The 27,880-nt window shown below is 34.5% G+C and overlaps 1 protein-coding gene across 7 annotated transcripts in view; it reads left to right on the top strand.

Annotated features, from left to right (window-relative positions):
* LOC123315147 (fat-like cadherin-related tumor suppressor homolog) overlaps positions 1-27,880 on the top strand; it is a 526,180-nt gene that overhangs the window by 107,793 nt on the left and 390,507 nt on the right. For all 7 annotated transcript variants that reach the window (XM_044900731.1, XM_044900730.1, XM_044900729.1 and 4 more), the window contains exon 3: positions 21,119-21,178. The gene's annotated coding sequence lies outside the window, so the exon portion shown is untranslated. The remainder of the gene's footprint in view (positions 1-21,118; positions 21,179-27,880) is intronic.

The raw sequence follows: 27,880 nt of genomic DNA, 5'->3' as shown, positions 1-27,880 counted from the left end.
CAAAACTGCAAGATATGCGCGGAAAAATAAAAGTGAACAGTGAAATAGATTCAACAGCCTACCAAAAGCTAATTCTGGTCATATCATCTGGGCTCATTGATGAAATCGTTGAAAAAGAGATGGATGTGGGGCCTCAACATCTTCAGTTAATATCAATGGGCTAATAACAGCATCAAAGTTATCGTCATTGAATGGTATGAATGTTCATATGGCCAGTGCAAACAGACCCGCCTATCATTTATAGATTTTGACTTATTAACAAAAATTTAGATTTTGACGATTTCGAAAACTTTTTATAACTTTTTTCCAATTCAAAAATTACAAATTCGATGAAAGTTTGCATCGAAAAATGCCTAATGATTCGGAATGAAATAATATTTTAAGCTTGTCAGTGCATTATACGTAAAAAAGTGCATATAGAAGGTTCGAGTGTAACTTCAAAGACGAAAAAGTTATGAGAACTTTTCGAAATCGTCAAAATCTCATTTTTTGCTAATAATTCAAAAACGGAGAATCGTAGGAGGCTACGGTATTCACAATTCATCATTTCTCAGAAAAAGAGCTCGGAAATGTGCATCCGTTTTCTTCTTGCTGCTATAGTTCTCGAGATCCCCTCAGTAGACAACGAATTTTGCCCATCCTTTACATTCAGAATTTGATTTCGGTTTCGCAATCCAGCCACCTACAAAAGAGTTTTTAGTTCATAACACAAGGATGGTGATTAAGGTTGTAATGTACATTAGTTTGAAAATGTATGACAGAGTACAATAATGTACCTATATCCACATTCAGATGTAGATCATTTGACATTTGAATAATCAATAATGAATCGAACTAGCCACTGGATTTCACCCAAGACGAGAATGCGTCGAAATGAAATTCTTGCGTCTGCGTTACTGGAGCGATTGGATATATGCAACCGTTTCGTTCTAGATGTTATCCGGGGTGAATACTGTTGATTGCTAGATGCTAGATGGCTCTGTATTATTGATACATTCAAGCCCCTACTAATATTCACGTCTGTGAATTCTGTGCCGTTCTCCATCACGCTGAGAATTGGTGATGGTAGAATAATTCAAGAGAGAAACTGAGCAGAAAATCAATAAATCTTATCATGAAAAATGAAAACGAAAAGAAATAATAATTGATCAATAATCAGCATCAATACATTAATAAGCCTGTAACGAAAACCCTCATCCTGGTCCAAATTCCAAATCGAAATGATCGTTCACTTTTTATAACCTCGCCTCGAAGTAGAAGTCAGGTTTCTTGCCTAAATTAGTATTTCTCTGACCTCTCATATCTCGCGAATCATCCTTTAGAAAACCATGCCGCAAAGAGTATTTTTCATGCCAGTGAAAAACCCCTCTTCAAATGAAACACTATTTTGGATTGATTTAAAAATGTTGAAATTGGTTATCGTGGTTTATACTTGGAAATTAGATGGATGCCTTTCCAATAGAACTTTTTGAGCTCTACAAAATTGTACGTGACATTTTCATTTATCTCTATGCAGTAATTATAAGAGAAAATTATATACTCAGCGTCGGTCATGAAAGCTTGAAATCATCAGCTACATGGACGACTTATGTAGAAAAATCGATATTTTTTTTCATCATCTAATCATTGTATAGGGATGAATGTCACACGAAAACCTAATCTGCTAAAGATAAATTCGATACAATAGAGTAAAAATCATACATCTGGTTCCAGAGTTGTGAGAATACAAACATACAAACAAACATACTATCTAACTAACAATTACACCAACACATTTATAATATAAGTAGGGATAAGGACAAGGATTGCAATGTCTGGAAAACAAAAATAAAATGTTTCCAATAAAAATATCACAAATAATTCCAAGTGGTATGAAAATTCTCTAGGTTCAGTGGCATCAAAGGCAGTGTGATGGAAAATAGAGATGAATGGTAGTTGTTTCCATGTTCATCCGCCTACATTCTCCCCGAAGTAACCTGAAAATATTCTCCGTCACTTATTCCACCTTCTGTCAATAAAAACGTAACTGATGGTCACCGGAAAGCCTTATTTGTTGTCTATGATTTTCCATCCCGTCGCACAAAGAGATATGTTCAATACCGTATGATGAATCGCTCCCTTTGTTGGGATTTACTCCCAAAGCTGCGCTGCCGATTCATCAGGGCTGGATGAAATATTTCAGGCATTTTCGGGTCCCGACATTCCGCATTGTATTCTTCCGGCATTGATGTAGTCTTATTCACCTCCTGGTTTCACATCAATTAATTTGAGTAATTAGAGTTCCTTAGGGAAGAATGTCGGTATAATGTGCTCTGCGGGGGATAATGTGACAATGCTGGAATACTTTTGAGCGGGTTCGAGTTTATCGCTCGAAGAGAAATCCATTCGTTCTGGCATTAAAAGAAGGTATTTATCATTGCGGCAGTCTCCGTTATCATGCCAGTTTTCACTAACTCAGTGTGTCCTCCTGAGGGGATGTTTAGTTCTATGCGTAGGCGTACGACGAATAATGTGAAAAGCGTTATTTGGACCAAGTTATGATGTCGATTCTGCCACGATCAAGTTTATTACTTGGGCATAATCTACTCTTTACTATGATAGGCGATGTTTGAATACAATAAATCAACTTTTAATATTTTCATTATCACGCTATTATCAGTTATGTCTTTATATACAGAGTGAGTAACGTACGGAATTCATTACACTTTTGGTATTCACTATTTTGTAGGAATTTATATTTCGAATTACGCATCATAATCATGGAGTCTGTAATGCAAACTTTACTAGAGGTGGAAGGAGCTTGAGTATTTTTAAATGGCAACCCTGACTTTTTGTGCCAGAAATGGATAGATCTCTTGTAGCTGATGATTTTTTTATTAAAGGGATGAAATATTTCAGCTTCGTGAATTAAAATTTTTAGAAATGATGGACTTGTGGTATGAGGATCATAAAACACTAAATTGATAGTAGGTCAGTTCGCCGACGTTTGGGGAAATATAATATCCTACATCCACAGGGCCCTACAAAAATTATGGAGAATCGTGATATGAAATATTGATATAAAGTTTGGGAAAGTATTCTCTCACAGGATGAGGATACGCTTAATGAAACAATCTTATAATGCAGTGGAAGAAATCATACGTTTGGTATAAGTGTGTGCAAAAAGAAAAAAAAATATCAGGTACACGAAAAGACTAGAAATAATTCACAGATGTGATAGTTGGCATAATTTAAATAAACAAGAGAAACTTATATGTACATATATACAAAGTGATAGCACAATATGAAAATATACAAAGTATTCACAGGTTAGACAAATGTATCTTCTCGAAATCTATTAAAAATAATTAAAATCAATTCTACAGTAATATAATATACCTACCAAAGACGATATCATAACAATCAAAAAGCGGAGACAAATAATGCAACCGATACACAGACAACACGTCGATTGGCGGAAATCAACGGAAAGATAGGTCGGAAAGAATTAGCGTAAGAAACGTAAACGTATGTCCTGTTGAAGATTGAACGAATAAAAGAAATATTTGATTACCTACTTATATACTATAATAAACGATATTAAAATCGTCTTAAAAGTTTATAGTTGAATATCAGATACAGAATTTATTGAGGGACAACGATTTGTAATACAGGGTGTCTGTAAACAGATGCGAAGGGAGATCATTCCTCGATGAATATAAGCAGGGTTTGTTGCCATAAATTCTTTTCGAAATCGACCTCCCTTCCAAGATACAGCCTTTGGAACTTGATGACGAATTGGCAGTTTTTAATTTTTTTACGGGTTCTAAAAAACACCCAGTCATATAACTATACATAATATGAAGCACTGAGTAGATGTTATCCACACAATTTCTTTAGATTTCATAACTTTATTATTAGGGGTTGAAAATAACAACCTCTTATGATATTCCTTCAAAAATTGTTTTCGTCGGATAGATTTTCGAAAAATAAAATTCTCTTATGGTTTTCCATTAAATTCTGGAGAAAAAAATCTCTTATTTCTCTCAATATTTCGACACAAGATACTTTCGTCGGAATAAATAAAAACTTCCTTCAACCCCTAATAATAAAGTTATGAGATCTAAAAACATGGTGTGAGTAACATCTACTTAGTGCTCCATATTATGTATAGCTTTATGACTCAGTGTTTTTCAGAACCCATAAAAAAAATTAAAACTGTAAACTCGTCATCGCCTTCCGAAGGCTGTATCTTGGAAGGGAGGTCAATTATTTTCATCGAGGAATCATCTCCCTAAGTCCTTTGCATTTGTTTACAGACACCCTGTATATATATATTTCAAACATATTACCTCAGTTTGGCTTTCTATTCCAAAGTTGTGCCATGTGTTCACAGAGTCAACGGTCAAGGCCGTTTTAGGGTTGGAGATTGGCAAATGAACATACCTAATGCGTTCCTGGACTCTGGATTCCAGATATCGACCTGTCTGTCCTATGTAAGCACAAGAATAATTGATTCTGACACTGAAAAAAGTTTTTCTCAAGGTGTTTGAACTCTTGAAGGACACCCTAATGTGTTCGAATGGTTCTGGAGAAATTTTTATATGTATTCTGAGGTGAATGACTTAGGTATGCTTGGAGTTCTTGTATTATATGAAATAGAAATCGCAATTACTAAAATAAATGAATGATAAATTGCCAAGGAGTTGAGGAAAAACGCATAGGTATACTCCGGATATCTTGAAACACTCACATATTCAAATAAATATGAACGAAATTTTTTTCGCTTTAAATATAACTTCACATGTCATACGAATGAATAGGTACTGAATATGGTAAATATCAATATCAATGTAAATGTAAATGTCAATTTAAATATTTTTGTTAAGAATATAATCTTCTATAATATAATCATCTATATTAATAAAAGAGGATCTATGGTTTACTTCAAAATGCTTTATTGTTCAAACGATCGCACCAAATTGGACAATTCTTTTTTTGTTGTGTTTATTATTGTTAGGGCAAGGTTTATATAACAAAATATTCCCAAAAAAAATTATACAGAACAGAAAAAAAGGCATTCCTTTTTCTTACGACCAATCGAGCAATCATAGAGTACTTATAGGTTTTCGACATTTGGACAAAAAGTTAAGTTATATCGAGTAAATCGAAAATTTAAAATGATGAGTTCGTTATTATTATCTACCCTAGAAATAATTTAAATGGCAAAACTAGGTTAGCCGGGTCAGCCAGTTTACTATATTATAGGATATCTTTATTTCAAACATTGAAATTGTTATCTCTTCATAAACTTTTTAGGGTTTATGAAGAGATGCAGAATCCTCCCAGAATAAATTTCAATCGATATTGAAATTGTTAATTGTTGATTGATCTTATTTGTTAACGATCTTACTTTGACTTTATTGCTTTGTGAGAACGATAATATGAAATTACAGAAACAAGGATAATGTATTCTTTTTTCTAAAACTTATTAATAAGGGAACATCTTTTGAAGGAGTAATTTGAAAAACTTACTTTTTCAAATATCTGCGTGATATACCATCTATTCCATCCTTATGAATACAGGGTTTTGGGAGATTATAACATTATATTGTTTTTATTTTCAACTATTCGCCATTTTTTGGTCCAAACAATCTGCCCTTAGCCTATGTCCCAATAGTTATGAATCACCCTGTATATTATTATTTTAATTTAATTTAGTGAGTAGCCAAACAAGATCTCGGAGTCTCACACTACCTAGAGTGCGGACCCTCTGGGCGCCCATAAAGGGTTTTCCCCTCACACGAAGGGAAAAAAAAAAAATAATAATAATAATAATAATAATAATAATAATAATAATAATAAACAAGAAATTACATGAAGTACATCGCCAAGGATGCCTCAGTGGCGGACGATAGCTGTCGTTGTGGCTGTGCGACACATGAAACTATCCAGCACATCACCGGGGGATGTCAGAAGTTCGCGGGCACGGAGTACAAAAATAGACATGATGCTGTTGCCAAGATTCTTCACCAAGAATTGGCACTAAAACACCAACTTCTAACTTCGAAAAAGGTTCCTTATTACAATTACCATCCGGATGCTGTGCTGGAAAACGAACATCACAAGCTCTACTGGGATCGCACGGTTCTCACAGACCGAAAAATAACCCACAATAGACCAGACCTCATATTGCTCAATAAGGATGAGGACAGAGCACTATTCATCGACGTGGCAATTCCAAATAATACCAAACTTCTAGATAGGCACACTGAAAAAATTTCAAAATACAGAGATCTCGAGGAACAGACCAGAAGACAGTGGAAGCTGAAAGATATCAAGACCATCCCTATTGTCATTTCATCTACAGGCCTGATACCGAAGAAACTACTAGAGAACTTGAGAAAACTTCAGTTGGACGAAAATATTTATAAAGTCATGCAGCAGGCGGTACTGCTCGGAACGGCGAGAACTGTACGCAAGTACATGGGGAATGCAGAGGAACACCGTCTGCTCCGACAGGAAGTGCGGGTGGAGCAGGAATCCAACCTACAGCAGGGAGGCGAGGAGCGACCCGGACCCGACCACCACCACAAGCCCGAAAACCTGGAAAGGGCTCCAACAGAGCTTAATCCTTTTGATATCTGAGATATCTGGGATAAGTGAATTTTCCTCTGGAGAGGAGTGTGAAAGCCGCAAGGCTGAAGTCATAATAATAATAATAATAATTTATTGATCCCTTAAGACATAACAGACATACTTTGATATAAATATGAAATTGATGCGAAGTCAAGGGACTCGTAAGTTTCTAGGAAGAAATTGTAGCTACTTACTTTCAAAAAACAGTATTTCAAATACCCATGTAGGACTTCTCTTCAAATCTCAAATTTCAATCGAAGTGTAAATATCAAAGAAAGCTTTAAAAAAAATCCCCAATTGATGATTTCTTATGAACCCATCTTGAAATGAGTTGGGTTCTCTAGTCGCTCTTCATTTATCCCAAGAATGAACGTAATTAATCTGATCCCATCCTGAATACATTCACGATGAGAGAATATTCAACTTTTCAGATAACTCACAGTGGGTAACATTTTAAACCTTTTAATTCCACAGAGCAAAACTCTGACATTAAATTATGCCTTCATGAAATTCCAAAAGGGATTATAATTGCCTGAATTTAAGCTATGTAATGAATTCTGCATCTCTGGGATGAAAAAATGTAAATATCTCTCCAACCAACCTATACCATGCTTGAATTATGGAATATGGTTGGAGGAAATATAACCAAATTTCTCTTTGCGAATGCGTTAACAATCCAATAGCTGAAAATGCTCAAAACAACTCCGTTTGTGTTGTATGTTCATTATACATTAATTACCGCGGCCAATTACCGTGGATTACAGAGTAATATAGAGGGATGCGGAAAATCTATTCGATTTAGTATATCGGATCATTAATTTCCAAAATTATGAACATCAGTTTCGCAGTTTCTGTTTACCGAAATAAAGGACAGGGCAAAAGAAAAATTTTGATTTTGTGGTATTTCTCTATAGTCTACACATTTATTACAGCGAACCTGCAACGTCTCTAATAGTCCGAGAGCTGGCAGCAAAAACAACTACCTCATAAGTTACCAAAGATTTGGTTTGGTACTTTGATTCAACTTTATAATATAAACTTGAAACCGTCCGTCTGCCGTGCGTGAGTGGTCGCCTTATTGGATAAAAAAAATTGAAAAGATGAGAAAAAATCGATTAGAACCTCCTCATCAGTTACCACTGTAATTTTTGTGTCAAATTTTCAATTAATATATCACAAATCGAAATTCAGAAAGAAAACATTGGCAGACGGTCGCATTCTCAAGACAGACGGCCTAAAAGTATAACTACCTGAGGTACGTAGTACAAGTAGATTCGCAAAATTTGTCGCGGTTTTGAACCAATTGTGATTTTTCCTGATGTGAATATTGTCTTTTGAAATAAGAGCTTACATGTATTTTAAAAAGCGCCATCAACTTCTTCACAAGGGTCATCAATTTCGATTGCCAGATCATTCATCATTGTAAGTTATGAGGACGAATAAAACATCTCACGGCATACGGTCGCATCCTAAGAAAAGATGGCAATTTAAAATTGATTTTATTTTGTGGATATTGTTTAGAAAAACAGGAGCAAAATACAACAAAAGATAAAACACACAATTGAAAATTCAAAAAAGTGTTAAATTGAAAATGCTAACTCGATGAGTCGATTATTTAATGGCCTTATCTCCATCACTGCTTGCAGTGCTTGCACCGTGAAATACTTCATCTTCATCTAAGAGGGATGTTTTCAAAGTTCTGAGAATTGTGCTGTAATTAAATATGCAGAACTTGTAGCCAATTTTAGTGGTACTAGACAAGTTTTAACATGTTTATGCAATTATCAAGTGCAATATTATTCAGTTGTATTATGATGATTTCTTTGGTTGTGAAGGATCGATTGAAACAAGTACACTCTTTGCTTCTTAGCTCACGTTTCGCTTTTATGTAAAAGCATATTTAGGGCTTCAGCACTTTTAAATAAAAGCAAAATGTCAATCGATCCTTCACACCCAGAGAAATCATCACAATACAACTGAATAATATTGCACTAATCACAATAGATATTTATTATGATTATTCAATATATTTTAATTATTCAGTTGTTTAACTAATAGGGGCGCGTTTTCATCACTGTTTTTGTAATCATGAAAGTGGCAGCAAAATCTCAAAGACAGATTTTATTTTTGTGAAAAGTAGATGTGGAAACATAAGAAACCATACAGCATCTGCAAGGAGTATTTGGTGAGTCTGCAGAATCGTAAAGTACTGTTTATCGGTGACTACTCAGAGGGAAATATATTTAAATTAGGCTGAGATTGTTTTGGCATTTTGGTTCAGTGATACATTGACTGGAGGTTTGTAGCTTATATTATTTCAACTCCTGACTTTGATATACTTTTGTAATCTCTTGACTTTTGATATTTTTAAAAAGTTGTGATGTTTTGTGGATTTTAATGCGTTGTAACTGAGAAGTACATTTGTTATGAAGGAACAGATTTACCGACTCACTAACATAAGAAAGATGAGATAAACTAATAATTTGATACAATAACCAAACTTTTTGATCGAACTTCGAAAAAAAGATTCATTACCAAGAGAAATATTATAACGAGCTGAGTGTCAGTTGTGTTCTTCTGGATGTATGATTTATGAATTCGTATCATTGCAGCCTTGAGAAAGTACAAATAGTGTCCGAAACGTTGGCCAAGTTATAAATGATTCAGGTAACATCACTATATACACTTTTTTAATCAGTCCAAATTCCCGTTATCATTTATTCAATATTGTATATGGATAAGATCACTCATCAGGTTGAGATGAATATATTCAGTTAAAAATAAAAATTATATCTTCTGAGATTTTTTAGTGTTTTCACTCTCAGTCTCTGAAACAAAATCGATTAAAAAATTATAATAGTCGATTTGCTCCTGCAAAGAGTTTCAGAAGATGGAGAGAGTCCTCCCAGATTGACATTCAATCGTATGCAAAATAAGATTATGTTGAAAATTCACACTGTGATATTGACAAGAATTAACAAAATTATAAAAATTACAGCTAAATTTCAGAACTTTGGCAACATTCCTCGTATGCCTGGAGTTTGGTCTTCACATATTTCTTGAAGTGCAGAAGGGGTTTGTGGTTCAATAAACCATTTCAGTTTTTATCTTCCCTCAACTAGAAGCCAGACTTGTTTTTCAATATCAAAAAATTCGAATAGGCTTCTGTGGCGTAATTCCAGATGCCGCAAATTTGATTCGCACTTTTTTTTCATTTATAAGCACCTTTTAACATGGTGACATCAAGCTCCCATAATTTTTTTTTTTCTTTTTTTTATGAATTACATGCCTGAGACACAGAACTACCATAGTTTCTTTTCAAGGAACAAATCCAGCCCTACTTTATTTATCAGCATAGCCATACATGCAGCATACAAATTCTTAAATGCCTTGAATTTGCTCTTTTAATGTTTCTTGAGAATGTCAAGAAGACGCAGAAATTTTGGCAATATTGGGATCTTTTTCAATAATACTAAAATGCTTATATAATTGTGTGCATCAGTAAATGATGCTGTATAATCACCGCCTATTAAAGCATGACAGGCAGATAAAGCTTCAGAAAGAAAAAAATTGTGATAGATGCTTAATGCCACCTCGTAAAAAAAATTAGAAATGAAATGGAAAGGGTTAATCAAGTTTGCGCCATCTGGAATTACGTCTGAAAAGTGCATCCGCTTTTTTTTTATTCTGGAAAACATGCCTGGCTTCTAGTTGATGGAAGATACAAACTGAAATGCGTTATTGGACCACGAACAGAGCCCTTCTACAATTCAAGAAATATGTGAAAACCAACTCCAGACATAGAAGAAGATAAGTATTCCACAGTGCGAGGAGTGATGAAGATTAATCGATGAATTAATAATTAACGTACTGAGTTAGAATTTAAATTTTAATACTTCTTATTAGATAACAATTATTTATTCATTTTTCTTTGTTAGCTATTCAGATTTTCAATGTGTGTTATCTTTGCAATTTTTTGTTGTATTTTGGCTCCTGTTTTTCTAAACAATATACACAAAATGAGATTAATTTTAAATTGCTCATTTTTTACATGAAATTTCTGCTTGACGACCTTAATGTATCCGTTGTTGTTGCGAATAATTACACAAGGCCTTTAACATATTCATAGAATTGAAGCCATCTGTTCGTAGGATGCGACCGTATGCCGATTTTTCTATTCGTCCTCATAACTTTCAATGATGAAAATGATCTGGCAATCGAAATTGATATCCCTTGTGAAGAAGTTGATGACGCTTTTTAAAATACATGTAAGCTCTTATTTCAAAAGACAATATTCACATCAGGAAAAATCACAATTGGTTCAAAACCGCGACAAATTTTGCGAATCTACTTGTACTACGTACCTCAGGTAGTTATACTTTTAGGCCGTCTGTCTTGAGAATGCGACCGTCTGCCAATGTTTTCTTTCTGAATTTCGATTAGTGATATATTAATTGAAAATTTGACACAAAAATTACAGTGGTAACTGATGAGGAGGTTCTAATCGATTTTTTCTCATCTTTTCAATTTTTTTTATCCAATAAGGCGACCACTCACGCACGGCAGACGGACGGTTTCAAGTTCACATTATAAAGTTGAATCAAAGTACCAAACCAAATCTTTGGTAACTTATGAGGTAGTTGTTTTTGCTGCCAGCTCTCGGACTATAAACCTTAAAAAAAAAATTTTTCTTCTTGCTTTACAAACCAGACTTCCACAGCTTGTTGGAAGAAAATTTACTACCTTTGAAACTTTTTTTCAGTTGAGGAAAGAGATGATAGTCGGGTGGAGCCAAATCTGGTGAAAAAGGAGGTGTTCTAGTAATTCAAACCCTAAATCACGAAATTTTTGCATGGCAACATGAGATGTGTGTGCAGGGGCGTTGTCCTGCAAAAACAAAAGAACTTTGTATATCTTTCCGCGTCTTTTCTCTTCAATTTTTTCCCGTAGAGTGGTCAGTAATATCGAATAGTAATCTCCGGTTATTTTTCTACCCTCATTCAAAAAATCAATCATGATTACTCCATGGCAATCCTAAGAAACTGAAGCAAGAACTTTGCCAGCAGATTTTTGGACACGAAACTTCTTAGATCTTGGACAAAAAGAGTGTCGCCATGCCATCGATTGTTCCTCTGTTTCTGGATCGTAGCAATGTACCCAAGTCTCACCCATAGTTAGAATTCGGTTTAATAAGTCTAATCGAGCGCAGATCGAACGCGATGCTTCTACCCTTGCACGCTTTTGGTCAACATTCAAACATTCGGGGATCCATTTCGCAGCATTTTTTCTCATGTCCAAATTGACGTTAATTATATAATGAACGTGTTCGTATGAAATATTCAGTGCTTCAGATATCCGTTTTAGCCCAATTCGACGGTCTGATAAAATCATGTCATGAACTGCATCGATATTATCGAGGACTGACACACAACCTGGCCTTCCCGATCGGTCATCATCTTCAATGGAAAATTTACCACTTTTGAAGCTTACAGTCAATTTTTCACGGTCGTATACGAAGGACATTGATCACCAAGAGTATTAAGCATATATTCGTAAATCTGCTCACCTCTTAACCCTTCTAAATACAGGTACTTGATGATGGCTCGATACTCCAATTTTTCGATTTTCACAATTTCGGCGGACATCTCTTTTCTATTAATTCATTGCGTAACTCTGGTTTACTTTTTTGACCTCAAACTTCACACTGACACTTCTAATGAGTTATTGTTGGTTGCTATGGTAACGCCATTTTTTTTTTCATGCATGGAACTGGTCTAGGCTAACTAGATATCGATACATCCTCGTATTCTATAGATTGAATAAAAAGTAGGATTTCTAAAAGATCTGAACGTTTACCTTTATCACCTTTATAATGTAGAATTTTCACATTATCAAAATCTATGAAGTGATTGAGAGTAATGCAATGATTAGAGAAACCAGTTGTTGATTTATTCTGCAGAATAGATCTTTTATGTTCCTCAAGTCTAACCCCGAGAGAACGGCCCAGTTTGACCTATGTAAAATGCATTTTACTCAGCATAATAAAAACTTTGTAAAGACTTCTTCTATTGACAAATTCTTCGAATGAAAATATTTGACTGCCTTATATTCACACCCTGTACAAAAAATAGATTTAAAAAAATCTCGTGCACCAGTGACAGATAGTCGAAGTATTTCCGTCGTTCATATATGAATCCTAGAGGGTACAACAATGTTGTTAGTCTTCTTGGCTGAGGTTGTTAACCTTCAATTTAATTATATACCTCATTCATCCTGGTTTTGGTAACTATGGATATATCAGACATCAATTACAGTTCTCATTCATACTTAGACAACACAAATTCATACCAAGCTAGGATTGGAAGCTAGGTCTCTGTCAGTCAGTTAGTTAGGTACACTGACTGCCTCTCCACCGAGCCAGTTACAAAACTTTTCTTGAACTGGAATAAAGAGGTGTTTGTATTCTTATTAATTTCCTGCAGAAGAATTAAATGAACTATAATTCATATATCATAATAATTCAGGTACTTTCTATGTTCTCACTTAATGTATTGAGAGTTAAATAACAACATTTGTGGTAGGCGAACATGAAATTAAACGTTGATGTAACGTTCCTTACATCCTATTGATTAAACGTTGAAAAGGCACTATAAGGACATGTCTTCTATTGGTGGCTAAAGTCACGGGTTGTTAAATATTTTCGTTGGAGGATTGGGTGGGTTTTTAGGTTAATATCAAAGCAGCAGCATTTTATTGCATATAAACTGAAACATAGCTGTAGATTCCTATCAAACTAGGGTCTCTCAAGATATAAAGCTAATGAAATATTCGTATCGCAAGAAATAACCTATACTCGGTGAGGGTGTAACACAACCTTAACTACCGATGAAGTTTTACCCATATAGATAAGGTTCAACATTTTTTGGGAGATACTCATGTAGTTTTCATAGTCGGGGGCATAAAATCCTGAACTATCATGACTTTGTAAGGGCATAAGTTTCTTGTAGCATATTTTCAATATAAGGGGTTGAGAAAAAAGGAAGTCCACAGATATAATCCACAATGAGTTACTCTGAGATCCGACACCCCCCCCTTCAACATTTTTTAGAATTTCTTATCTTACTCCTGTCTGAAGCCCTGTTTCTTCATGCAGGTGTGATTCATTGACACCGAGCTTCCCAGCCAACAATACTCTGATATCGATCTGATTGGATTCGGTGTTAGACTTTGGCTGAAACTTCATACGGAAACTCGCAAACAGTTCCGGTAATCCTCCTGTAACACAATATCGTCGACTTGATGGCGTGCTTGGAGAATCTTGAGGGATGGTAACTGAATACTCGGCCGCAAAAGTCGTTTCACATTGAGGTGCAGCTGAAAAGAACTGCGTGTTTTCCACGATTTCAGGTATCCACTTCAAAGAAACTCGCATGGGGAAGGGTCAGAGATATGCGGAGAGCTCGAAGAAATGGGAATATGTTATTTATTTTTTATTAGTATATTCCTCCTGAAGGTGTTTATGCCTTTATTCAGTTTTGTGTTTCATGACTCCATATTTAATTTTTGTCAAAATATTTTATTTCAATACTTGCTTCAGATAAACCATTGATTGTTAAGGAACAAAATGAATAGAAAGAATATCAGAGTCGCCATATTCTATGAATGATGAAGCTATTTATGATGGATTTCAGTCAACAACTAAACTTGTTCATCGAAATATTACTAGAATAAAGCTCAAACATTTCAACTATACCAGGCGACCGTAAAGAATTTCTAAATCTTGATACTTATTTTGAGTTTTCAATTGCACTCTAAGTAACAGAATAGCAAAATTTTAAGTTTCGGAGTATTAACATTTTGTGAAACTTTTACTCTATATTCCATCAATAGAATGATACCTACTGTAAATCATTTCATAGAATTCAGGAGTGTCTTAAAATGAACCTCAAAGGGGCGTATATCGTTATGACCACGGACAGCCACGCTGAGGTTCCTGCAATCACACTGCCAGGGATCTCTGCTGACATGGGATTTCCGTAATAACATAAAGCAACTGGCCGGAGATAACAAAGTGACTTTACTATGGGTACAAGGGCATTGTGTTGTTGAAGGAAATGAAAGAGCCGATGAACCAACAATCGGGGTTGAACAACAGAATAACCTCGAGAATAACTCTCTGGGACACTCCTGGACTTACTTAGTCAAAGAAATTCGTTATGATTTCACCGACCTATACCAGAACCGCCCTGCAGACTCTGCTTAGAGGAGGGCGAAACGATTGAACATATCCTCTGTGACTGCCCGGCGGCAGAATGGGTCAGACATGGAGTATTTGGCTCTCCGAAGATGGTCCTAGAGGAATTCAAGAATCACTCCCCCTCCGACATCATCTCCTTCTTGAGCAGGATGGGACTGGAGGGAGATCTAGCTCTACGAGCTTGCTTGTGTGCTACAATAGACCGCTTGGTCGCAGTGGCAGGTTTGGTTTGTCCGTCCAACACACCCAGCAATCAGTAATCAGTAAACCAGAAAGCTGCTGAAGATGTCACGAGCTGAGCTTCGGGTGATGGTGGGACTGCTGACAGGGCACTATCGGTACAAATATCATTTGTACTGTATGGAAAATATGAAATTTGCAGGTTCTGTGGATCCGAAGCAGAAACATCAGAACACATGGTATGCAAGTGACCAGAGCTAGCTGGCCTTAGAACCATTCATATGTAGAAACCGCTCCTAAATACTCACGAGGTAACGGCCAAGGCCCCTAACGATATTGTCGGTTAACTCAACACTGAGATCAACACCATTGACGACCTTCTTGGCCTCCTAGGAATGAGTAGAGTAGAGAACAAAAGATCTACATGGTCGCACTTCCCGAAAGGCTGATCGAGCCAGAAGGACTCCGGTTCAAATAATGATAAATTTAGCAGATGGCTTGCAGAGTAGAATCTGTTGACAAAAAAACACTGAGCTGAACTTGAGCAAATTGAAGAGATAAGAACCTACAGAAAAAACTCGTACGCTTAGGAACCACATTCACTGAACAGACGCGTTATGACTCACTGCATTTTCGCTTTTCATTTTTTATAGACTGTACGTCATCCATTGTCTTTATTCTTGCCATTATACATAAAATGTGTTTAGTGCATTATGTTCTTATTCTCTAGATATCCTTTTTAATTTAGTATTAAGGCAAAGTTTTACAGTTCAAGTTCAAGCCGAATTTGAATTTCGACAACTCCGTACAATTTTGACATGTTGAACCAGGTTCAATATTGAACTCGGATCGGATTCGAAGTGTACAACCGTGCAATAAAGTAAAATGTGTCATGTTATCTGCAATTACATAGAAACAACATTTAGAAAGATAAACGGTTGTTACGACCCTAATATTCTGCCTTTATAGTCCCTTTCAACTGAATGGGCTGAGCATGAACCTAAATAGGTTCAGAATCATAAGATATCATAAAGAAATAGCTTCGAAAACTCTACACGGTGTTGAAAGTTTCATATTTTTTAGATTTTTCATTATGGCTCTCACAGTTTTTACATATTTGGCCCAAATTTTAAACTTAAGCTTAAGGTGCTCGCACATATCAATTAATAATAAAAGTCGACAGGCTGTTATTTTTTAGGATTCGTTCCCTGTTTACCTCCTCCAAATATTTGATATTAGCTACTGGTAGCCCGGAAACTCAAAATACATTTTTATCGTGAATTATTTTCGGTGTTTTCAAGTCACACTTCTGGAGGAAGTACTTATGCGAAAGAAGGAGAGAACAATGGTTTCTCTGTCTGCCGAGAAAGAAATGGTTTGAATTTACCAATTCTCAATTTTATATTCTATTTCCGATAACTTTATGTGAATTCTAATACGTCAATAATCAACTCAACAATTTTTTCATTCACGATGCATTGTTGATGTTTAAAATTAGACATGAAACATTAATCTTCCCAAAGAAAATGAAGTACCTTCACGAGGTGAGTTAGAACTGGCTGGGAAGCAGCAAATGTTTCCCGACAAGATATAAATTCGGATGCTGAATTAACTATTAACTTCCAAGATCTTTATTACTCCATAAATCCGTTGTACTCTGTATGAGATTTAAGAGGAGAGCAAGATGGGGCTGCTGTGGTTTTAGGTAGCTTGAAGATTTTCAGGTTGAAATCACGTTATATTCAAAATGATTTCGAATATTTCCGACATCATGAGTATTTTAGATCTACTTATATTCGAAGTGTAGTCATCTCTCTTCAAATTAAAAAATTTCTTTATTTCTAAATTCTCTCTATTAATTATGTTCGGACAAATATACTTACCTAGTATGAAATTTTTCTAATTTGGGGAAATATTTTGATTGAATTGGTATATGATTGATAATCCTTCTGAGGGGGGTAGTAATTTCCAATAGCAATAGGGGTAACACATCATTTTCCGAATAATTATAATATGGTTATTACTACAAGTGATACTTTTGAAACTGCAATGAGTGAATGGAAGTAGATAACATGAGCGAAATGTAGTCTCCTGTTTCATTTTTGAAATAAAATTCCGACTAGCATATTTAAATTTCAACTTTCAACTAAGAATTATGACCTACATATCAGAATTCACTTCGAAGCTTTCGTACGAAATTAGTTCAAAAGTACCTTTAAATTTCATTCGGCATCCTCCATAACCCTACGTGCAAATCAATGTTGAGATGAATAAACAGAAATGAATATCTTGAAACTGAAAATTCAATTTTCATTCGTTCACTTATCTTCCCTCCAAGGAAACAGGAATACGTGAACTTTTCAGTGTAGGAAGACTTGACTGTAATCAGAAATACCGAGGTAGTATTGCTGCTTCTGATTGCTCATAAAATTCACTGCCAAATCTCGGATTCAGGATAAAATTGAAACAGGAATTGAAAAAGGGAAATGATACCTCAGAACACGGAGAATCGATGTTTTCCAGATCCAGTAAGTTTTCATGTGCTGCTGTCTTTCCGCTATATCTTCGACTAGAGATATGTATTAGGAAAAGTCTTCTTCTTGGCACGATAGGCTTGCATTATTCTTTCTTCCGTTGAAATATAAACATATGATACTAGTCATCTCACTTGAATTGATTTGCTACAGTCGTTATGTGAATATTTTTCATGAAGGGGTACGTATTTCTTCAGTTTGAATTTCCAGGAAAAAACAAGAAGGGGGATGAAGTAAAGAAAATGACACCTTGAACTGAATTCGTTCATTGGAAATACGGAAGTTCTCGAGTCACAATTTTATTACTTCGATCAATTTCCCAATAGTCTTCACATATGTTGTTTTGTGAAATAATCATAAATAGAAGTCGATGACAGATCCTTCTGGAACACCTTCGATACTGTCTGCCTTTCACTTAAATCGGGACAATAGGGACAATAGAATTTTCAATTAGTATTTAAAATTAAAAACCCAATGCTCTTCACCATAAACTGGATAAGTATATAAACCTAGTCATGTAGATGAGATCGAGAAAATCAATTCTCCCTTATGACATACAGAGTGATTCTTTGACATACACTTGAACACTTTTTTCGATTTGCCCTAGATAAAATTATATGGGCATTTCAATGTTTCCCAAGAAACAAGTAGTCGATTTCACCCGTGGAAATAAGCTACTATGCTAAAAAAAAATTATAAACTCACTTTATCCATTGCTTTCGATAAGCGAAGTCGTATTCATAAAAAAAGAATAAGCTCGTGAAGGGAAACTTTTTTTGTATATACAGGATGAGCTTTTTAAAACGAAACAGACGAGATAACGGGCGCAATAAGTTTACTTCGAAAAAATGCTCGGACACGTCGATTTTTGTTTCGAGGGGGAACACTTTTAAGGTCAAATTAACAACTATATCGCTTCAACCCTTAATGTTAGAACACCAACCCTTAAATTTTGAATAGGAAAGGTAGGGTGAGTGATACCTCATTTGAAAGGCCTTTTTATCCTGAATTCAGCGTATTAATTTTCTTCTCATTTAAAGCTTTCGTTTTCGGGATATTCAATTTTGAATTTCGTACAGTACCAGTCATTCCGCTAATATTCATTGTCAAAATATCAACTTTGTATTCACTTTGTTTTCTTTCACTGTTTCTAACATAAAATTCAAATCCGTAAACCTTTCTACCCTCACTGTTCATGAGACAAATGAACATTATTTTGATGTCTGGTGTATGGCAGTTATGGAGTGTCCTCAAATCTACAGAATAAATGAATAATAAATTCGCTTGATTCAGACACCTTGCATGACGACAATACAATCGTTTTTTCAAATACAATATGCAATAAGTGCATTTTGTTGGATTTCTCTTCAGTGAGCAAAAAAGTTATCGTTACACCACTGACTGAAGGTAAATAGAAAAAAATAATGAGAACGATTATATCAAGAGAATATTTCAAACCCAATCTTATCGGAGCACCCTTCTACAATATGTATGTACTTGAATAATCAGATTTCAGTAATTTCATAGGTATAGTGATGGATTTAACCGTATAAGGAATGATTACTCACCTTATCATACTACTACCCATATCGTAGGAAAAATTTCTTCCAGCAATAAAGTGTGCAAGCCCTATTAAGGTGAAATAATTCATATGTTGCAGAAAAATACCTACTCATAACGATGGACTGCACCACAATTTTAGACCTTATATTGAGTTGTGATAAGGTGAATTACATGCAAATATTTTGAAAGCTGGGGGTTCCATTAAAGTTGTCAAAATTTCCTTCAAACCATGTAATTGCCGCTATTATAGCTTCATTTTCATATAGAAAAGTTTTGATAAAAGGTAAAACTAGAAGGATAATTCGATAATTCCGATACTTCATAATTTACATTTTTCAATTTTCATGGTAATTGCAAATATACAGGGTGTTCCTAAATTGAACGTACAAACGAAAAGGGGAGATTCCTTAAGTGAGTTTAAGAAAAAAAAGTCCCATAAACATGGGGTCGCAAACGTTTCGTTTTCGAGATACAGAGTGTTGAAGTTTGAATTTTTTTCAAGTTTTTTTCTCATAGTATCTACACTTCACAAGATATTCAACCTCGTATTCAACTGAAATTTGGCATAGATATTACATTTTAGAGTTCTCACCACGTGACATGGCAATTTCGATAGAATATCACAGGGTGATATTTTTTCTGGAACACTGCCACCTGTTCTTCTGCAGAATTTTTTTTTGGTGATCAACTGTTAATTTGAAAAAATGTAAAAAGAAGCTTTGTTCTTATACTAAACTTTTTGGTCTCTTATAGTTTTGTCGTATCTAACAACGATTTCGAGAAAAAAACTTGAAAAAAATTCAAACTTCAACACTCTGTATCTCGAAAACGAAACGTTTGCGACCCCAAGTTTATGGGACTTTTTTTTCTTAAACTCACTTAAGGAATCTCCCCTTTTCGTTTGTACGTTCAATTTAGGAACGTCCCTGTATAGCCTAAAGGATAATATGGGTGTACATGTAAAACTGCCTAATAGAAAAAATTCCTTTTTCATGCGTTTTCTACAATTCCTCAGATTTTTATTCTATGTACACATCCATTAGATAAAATAAAAAATGAATGATACCTGTTATTATTGGTTTGACACTAAAGCTTATTCATATTTTATTGCATTCGGAACGTGAATATATTGCCATCATTGAAATTCACGTTTCGATCGTCTGTAATATTTCCCTAGCTCATATAAATTACCTTTTATTTTTATTGTACCCAATTGGGCACAAGTGTTACCAACCTGCTGACATTTATTACAGTTCCTCTAAGCCATTCATACTGGCAACGAACCAGAATGGTCTTTTGTTTCTCAATGCTTCCTCGGTAGGAAATGTTCTGCAGAAATGATACTATATAAGAACAGTTGAAAATAACTGCTGAAATAATGTACACTATTGGAGAATTTATGCCATATAATTCCATATATGTAATGAGATGGATTCCGAAAAACATTCGCATTATCAGATCCACGTTCAAGAAATAATTTGATTATCTTCGATATTAATTTTGTCTTGTAGCCGGATGTCATGCTGACATTATGAATCCACAACAACAATTTGCAATCTTTTTCGCTCACAAAGAATGTCTAAGAATAAAAATAGAGATTGCTTCTCAGGCGCCATGTTTAGGGGGTAAGGGCTACTCAAAAAACTAAATTATATGAAAGGGACACAATATTTTTTGACCACAAATCGCCCCTTAGTTTTCCTGCAACTATTCATTTACATCTTGTATAAATTATTAATACTGTTTCTACAGTATTAATAACATATACATAATATAATAATGATAATTATAATATAACTTTCTAGTTATAATAATTCAAAATCCACATGTTAAGATTAAGGAGAAACCTATGTGGTTGAGATGAACTCAACATGAAGTTGTGCTTCTAATGACCATTTCATATTCAACCATTTTGAAGCATATTTAACATATTTTCATGTTCAGACTATATCTAGGCTTTTTTCAGGTGGAAACAACTCTAGTGGATAGGCAATAAATTAGGAGGCGTTCGAAAACGAAGGAGGTGGTGAGTAATCATTTGAATATTATAAAATGAGCTTGAAGCAAAGACGTAAAAAGTGAAAAACAAATTATATGAATAATGTAAATTTAACTACTTTCAATGTTATATTATACCCATAACTCACTTTTCATTGCCCTGAGATTTGATTTTCCTGGACATTAACGAGCATAAAGTTATGAGGTATTTATAGCTTATCCATTTTATTGTCCAACTCCTATTATTCTTGAAATGGGCTTCTTCAGTAGAAACATTTGATTTTATTTAAGATCATTGGCTACCCTCTCTCTATCTCACTATTCAAATTGAATAAAATTGATTCGTACTCATACAGTGCTGAACATTTTGGTAAGATATTTTATGACATTCAGTATTTTTTATTTTGTTTATTATTATTTTCTAATAAGAAACAAATGAGATGTGAAATAGATACGTTGAATTTGTCCAGATAATCGCAAGCAAAATTCCTCATTCACAAGTTTGAAATCGTAAACTGAAAGCAGCTCTGATTTTTATTATTCTGTCCGACATCTGTCCATAATTTGGAAAAATTACCATTTTCAATTTTGAAACATAGCGCTTGATTCAGATTATTAATTGCCAGATGAATGAGAAGAATATTAGAAACAGAAGATATCTTCGCATCTATTCATTACATACGAGGATGTATTGATATCTAGTTAGCCTAGACCAGTTCCATGCATAAAAATAATATTGCGTTACCACAGCAACGACCAATAACTCTTAGAAAAGTGTAAGTGTGAAGTTTCAGGTCAAAAAAGTAAACCAGAGTTACGCAATAAATTGAACGAAAGAAGATGTCCACCGAAATTGTGCAAAGCGAAAAATTGGATTATCGAGTCATCATCAAGTACCCGTATTTAAAAGAGTTAAGAAGTAAGCAGATTTAGGAGGATATGCGTAATACAATCAATGATCAATGTCTTTCGTATGCGACAGTGAAAAATTGGACTGCAAGATCCAAAAGAGGTAAATTTTCCATTGAAGATGATGACCGATCGGGAAGGCCAGTCTCTGTGTCAGTCCCCGCCGAAAATATCGATGCAGTTCATGACATGATTTTATCAGACCGTCGAATTGGACTAAAACAGATATCTGAAGCACTGAATATTTCACAGGCGTTCATTATATAGTTCACGTCAATTTGGACATGAGAAAAATTGCTGCAAAATGGATCCACAAATGTTTGAAGGTTGACCAAAAGCGTGCAAGGGTAGAAGCATCGCGTTCGACTTCTGCTCGATTTGAAAACGATGTAGACTTCTTAAACCGAATTGTTACTATGAATGAGTATATTTCTAAGATCCAGAAACAAAGTAACAATCGATGGGATGGTGAAACTCTGGTTCTCCAAGACCTAAGAAGTTTCGTGTCCAAAAATCTGCTGGAAAAGTTCTTTCTTCAGTTGTTTGGGATTGCCATGAAGTAATCATGATTGATATTTTGGATAAGGGTAGAACAATAACCGGAGATTACTATTCGCATTACTGACCACTCTACAGTAAAAAATTAAAGAGAATGTTTTTGTTGCCATACAAAAAATTCGTGATTTATGGTTTGAATTACTAGAACACCTCCCTTATTCACCAGATTTGGCTTCATCCGACTATCATCTCTTTCCTCAACTGATAAAAAGTTTAAAAGCTCGTAAATTTCCTTCCAACGAGGTAATAAAAGCTGTGGAGGTCTGGCTTGCAGAGCAAGTAAAAGCATTTTGTTTTAAAGATCTAGAGACGTTGCGGGTTTGCTCTGATAAATGTATCCAATTGAGAGGAGCATATGTTGAGTATTAAAATATTTTGACATTGAAATTTTCTTTGGTTCTATAGTAGGCAAGAACTTTTCAATAAATCCTCGCATAATTCACAAATAATCCAATAAAAAAAAGAGTTCAGATGGAAATTTATCGCAATATTGACACATAATGCGTACATAATCACGTGAACGATTACTTAACATTTTAACCATAGAGTTGGAGTATCTGAATGTGGGTAAATTCTCTGATATTTCGATGTGCTCTTTTCGAAGATCAGATTCTATTCACGTCTCTGTCGTTGCTGAGGTTGTGGAAACGGTTAGGAAGAATCGAATCCCACAAATCATTCCGAATGATCTCGAATGGAAAGTTGAATGGATGTGTGGGTTTAGCCAATGGTCCTTTCAGATTGAACCACTTATTTATAACGCTGGATATTTGTACATCATCTCGAAGATATTCCTACTTTCACGAGATAAAGACGGCTCACTTGCCCGACAATGTGATTCATGCATATTTTGCATGTAAGAACTTGAGACGGTTCATCGTTCTTTATTGCCGTTTACTGCAGTATGAATTGCCCGACAAAAGCCTCGGTTTCATGGAGTAGGTATTCTTATATTGAAGTCTATCTCTGTTTTGACGTGAAATTTGTATATCAATATTTCCACATAAATTCAAAGTGGTTTTCAAATATTATGTACTTCAGAAAATGTGAATATCACTTTAGCAAAAGTACGAGGGCTTATACCTCATCAAGAAAGCAAAGAAATTTTAGCAAATAAAATCATATGTGATTAACAACAAAGCTTTATGAAATAATACAGACCCAGAAGATTATCGCGAAGGAGGTTCTACAGAGATCGGAGGTACGTCGCATTGGCGTAGCTGACATAAAATTAGTGGATGCCGTGCAATGAATTCAATTAATTTATTCTCCATCTACTAATCGGACTAGATCGTGAAATGATCTGCAGCACTTTCCATAACTTATTTATTAGATCGAAAACTTGAGGGTATTTCAAATTATCTTCCTGTACTTGTTATCTAGGCTACTCCACTGGCAATCGACCTAATTCTCTTCGTGAGCTGACAGTGTCAATTTCAATAAATAATATGCTCTTCATTGTCATTTTCAAATAAATGGAAATTATAGTACATACAGGCTGCTGCAAACATAGATAAAAGACCAATAACATGCAAGTTGTTGAAAATAAGTGAGAAAGAAAACAAAGTCATATATCGGGTGATTGGACTTTAATAAATAAACGCTTTTTAACAACGCCGAAATTTCGGAGCTCAAGTGTCTCGTTTCTCAAGGCTGAAATATACATGAATGAAATATTACATGAATGAAATATTACATGAATTTAAAGCTAATAATTTTTAATCATACAATGGTTTCCACATTTACCTAGTTAAAAACAATTAAGGTGGAATTATCCATATATAAATTACTACAATAAGTCGAATCTGATGTATTCATATCCGCTCAAACATGCACGACGATCAATTAAAATTTGTAGGTGAAATCAAAGAATATTATTCTACATGTTACATATAAGCAACAAATTTTTCTTTGTTCCTAATCTACAGTTCAATAGAATTCAATATAATATAATCTAATCATAATAAAAGTTACAAAAGAACAAAATTACTGTATGGTTATAGATAATGACAAACAATATATTATAACAATTGAAATCTCTTAATTGGCAAGTAAAAACAAACATATTATTCCAACTAACAACATCAAATCAATAAGCTATTGTACAATGAGTTGAGACCTTGCACATCTTCCCTATGGTTTACTATTTTATTTGTTTTTATATGTTTCATTTAACTTACATTACGGCTGTATTGCCGACATTCATTATCTAGAATGGACTCTCGCTCAAAGTTGAATTTATAACCTGTCTTAAAAGAATGATCAGCTAAAGCGGTTTAATTCTTATTATCAAAATTGTTAGCAGAGACCAACTCTTTGTCTCTGTTGTTATAGTCACATTTATGTTGTTAAATCTTTCTTTCAAGTACTGTTTCGTCTGGCCAATAGAGCCAGTTAGTGTTAGTTGGAATAATATGTTTGTTTATACTTCTCAATTAAGAGATTTTAATTGTTATAAGATTTGTTTGTGTCATGATCTATAGCCTTACAGTAATTTTGTTCTATAACTTTTATTATGATAAGATTATATTATATTGAATTCTATTGAACATTAGATAAGGAACAACAACAAATTTGTTGCTTCTATGTAACATGTAGAATAATTCTTTGATTTCACCCACAAATTTTAATTGATCGCCTTGCATGTTTGAGTGGATATGAATACATCAGTTTCGACTTATTGTAGTAGTCGTTTATAAATGGATAGTTCCACCTAAATTGTTTTCAACTAGGTGAATGTGGAAACCATTCTATGATTAAAAATTATCACCTGTAAATTCATGTATATTTCAGCCTTGAGAAAGGAGAAACTTGACCTCCGAAACGTCGGCGTTGTTAAAAAGCGTTTATTTTTTAAAGTCCAGTTGCCTGATATATGATATATGGAACGATTGATAAATCAGAAAGTTTTTGGGGAGTGATTCCTTGTAGAAAATTAAAGGGGATCTTTTATGTAAACTATAGCTCTTTCGGCCACTTTCATAATCAAACTTCCAAGGTTCCTTTAATGTAAGGGACTTCAAATTTGATTATAAAACTGGCCGCTAGGTCCTTCCTCGTGAAGGTACATACACGCTTTCAGAGAAAGATAAAATATTACTATTACTATATTACTGGAAGTGCTAGACCAGCTAGACAGTTGGAGACCATTAGTTCCCATGTTCTACCAATAAAAAGACTAGGACATATGAGTGTTTTTTTTTTTATTTCGTTCGGTTCTTTCAAATAGGCAGACCCTATTCCATTTTTACTAGAACTTTTTCATAGAACAAAATTACTCGATTTGAAAATATGTGTTTGAAAGAACGGTTCATTCCAATCTTTTTTGATTTTTAAATTTTTTCCTAGTTTCTTTATGAACAGATAAAATGCAACATTGTCGTGAAGGGACCTTCTATGAATGGAATCGAAGAAATCTACTACTTATTTGGCTGTCGAGTCGATTTGATATTTATTGAAACCTTAATATTGGTAGAGAACATGCCTACAAAATTTCATGTCTTCAACTCTCCAGCACTCTCGAGAAAAAAATAATAATAATTTTTTTTCTCATTTTCGACAGCGTGTATTTGTAGAATAAGCCCCAAATGAATTTTTGTTGGAAGGCTGACATAGGTCTTTATGTACAGAGTGGGTAAAATTCTTTGTCAACTGAGGGGATCTCTAGTACTATAAGAGATAGAAGAAAACGAATGACACATTCGGAGCTCTTTTTTGGAGGATCAAAAAATGATGAAAACCGTAGCTTCCTACGATTCTTCGTTTTCGAATTATTAGCAAAAAATAAGATTTTAACGATTTCGAAAAGTTCTCTTCTTTGAAATTACAGACCTGAAACTTGAACTTTCTACGGGCACTTTTTTACGTAGAATCTAGTGACGAGCTCAAAATATTTTTTCATTTCTAATTATTAGGCAAACGAATCGTTTTTTTAAAGGCAAACTTTTATTGAATTTGTTATTTTTGAATTGAAAAAAAAATGTTTGTCAGTAGATTCTACGTATAAAAGTGCCTACGAAGGTTCAGATCTGTAACTTCAAAGACAAAAAGACTTTTCGAAATCGTCAAAATCTCATTTTTTGCTAATAACTCAAAAACGAAGAATCGTAGGAGGCTAGGTTTTCATAATTCTTTGTTTCTCTGAAAACGAGCTTGGAAATGTGTCATCTGTGTTTTTCTGGATCTCATAGTTCTCGAGATCCCCTCAGTAGACAACAAATTTTGTCCACTCTGTAAGCACTACTACACTGTTTGAATGTCAAGGAGTTCCGTTTCAAATGGTGCGCCTTATGATAATAATATAATGAAATAACCAGCTCTTATTCCTGATACAGAGAGGAACTTCTTGTTTCATTGCTTTTCTTGGCAATATTTAGGTTGTCTATGTAAAGAGAAATTGATAATGATAATCACTATCGCATATTCCAGTTCGTCTTTTATTGGTGTTCTTGATATGTTCGATAATTTCCTTCTATATTTCAAATGCACCATTTTAACATAAGTTTGAATATGTGTTCTATTTGTGCCATCGTAAGCATTCTACAAATGTATCGCTATATTATATCACACAATAATTTTGGCACTGTAGCGAATAATTAAATTTTTGACATCTGGCATTTCTGAATGCCGATACGTCAATATATGCACTTGATATTGAGTCTCCGAGGTTATGCAAATCTACTAGGTATTCTGACTGCCTGCATTATAATGATTTTTAGCACTAGTTTTATTCATAAACCTCATAGAGAAAGTGGAGTTTTCGAGGAAGTTGCGCGTTTGAAGAAACTATACTTACATTTACGGGGAATCGTGTGCTGAACTCACCAACTTTACTATTTCGCTCCTGGTTCTGGAAATGATCGAAGAGTCAACGGTTGCTCCTTCAACTCCAAGAATATGATATCTTTCAGCAACAGATTGAGTCACGAACCGAGTCAGTTGTAAACTACAAATTACCACGCGAAAAGTTTGATACATAGCTGCATGAAAATTGAATATTCTGCAGGAACTCACGTTTGCCAGAAATATTTTTGTACATATCTATTACTGTGAAAGTTTTTGCATTGAATCTATACAAAATTGAATTGTCGATGTCACTGTGTCAAAAATTCAACTAAATTGGAAAAAAAATGTCGAGAATCAATTATGAAGTCCACTTTTTTAGTCACTAAAATCCAGCATATCTTCTTTATTGAAAAAAAATTGAATTGATGAAACAAAGCACAGTGACTTCAAGACGACCTCCAATTCTTCACCTGAAAAA

The sequence above is a fragment of the Coccinella septempunctata genome, chromosome 6, assembly GCF_907165205.1.
Source record: "Coccinella septempunctata chromosome 6, icCocSept1.1, whole genome shotgun sequence".
Lineage (NCBI taxonomy): Eukaryota > Metazoa > Arthropoda > Insecta > Coleoptera > Coccinellidae > Coccinella > Coccinella septempunctata.
Note: the sequence above shows the minus strand (reverse complement) of the source record. Positions and strands in the feature narration are given on the sequence as shown.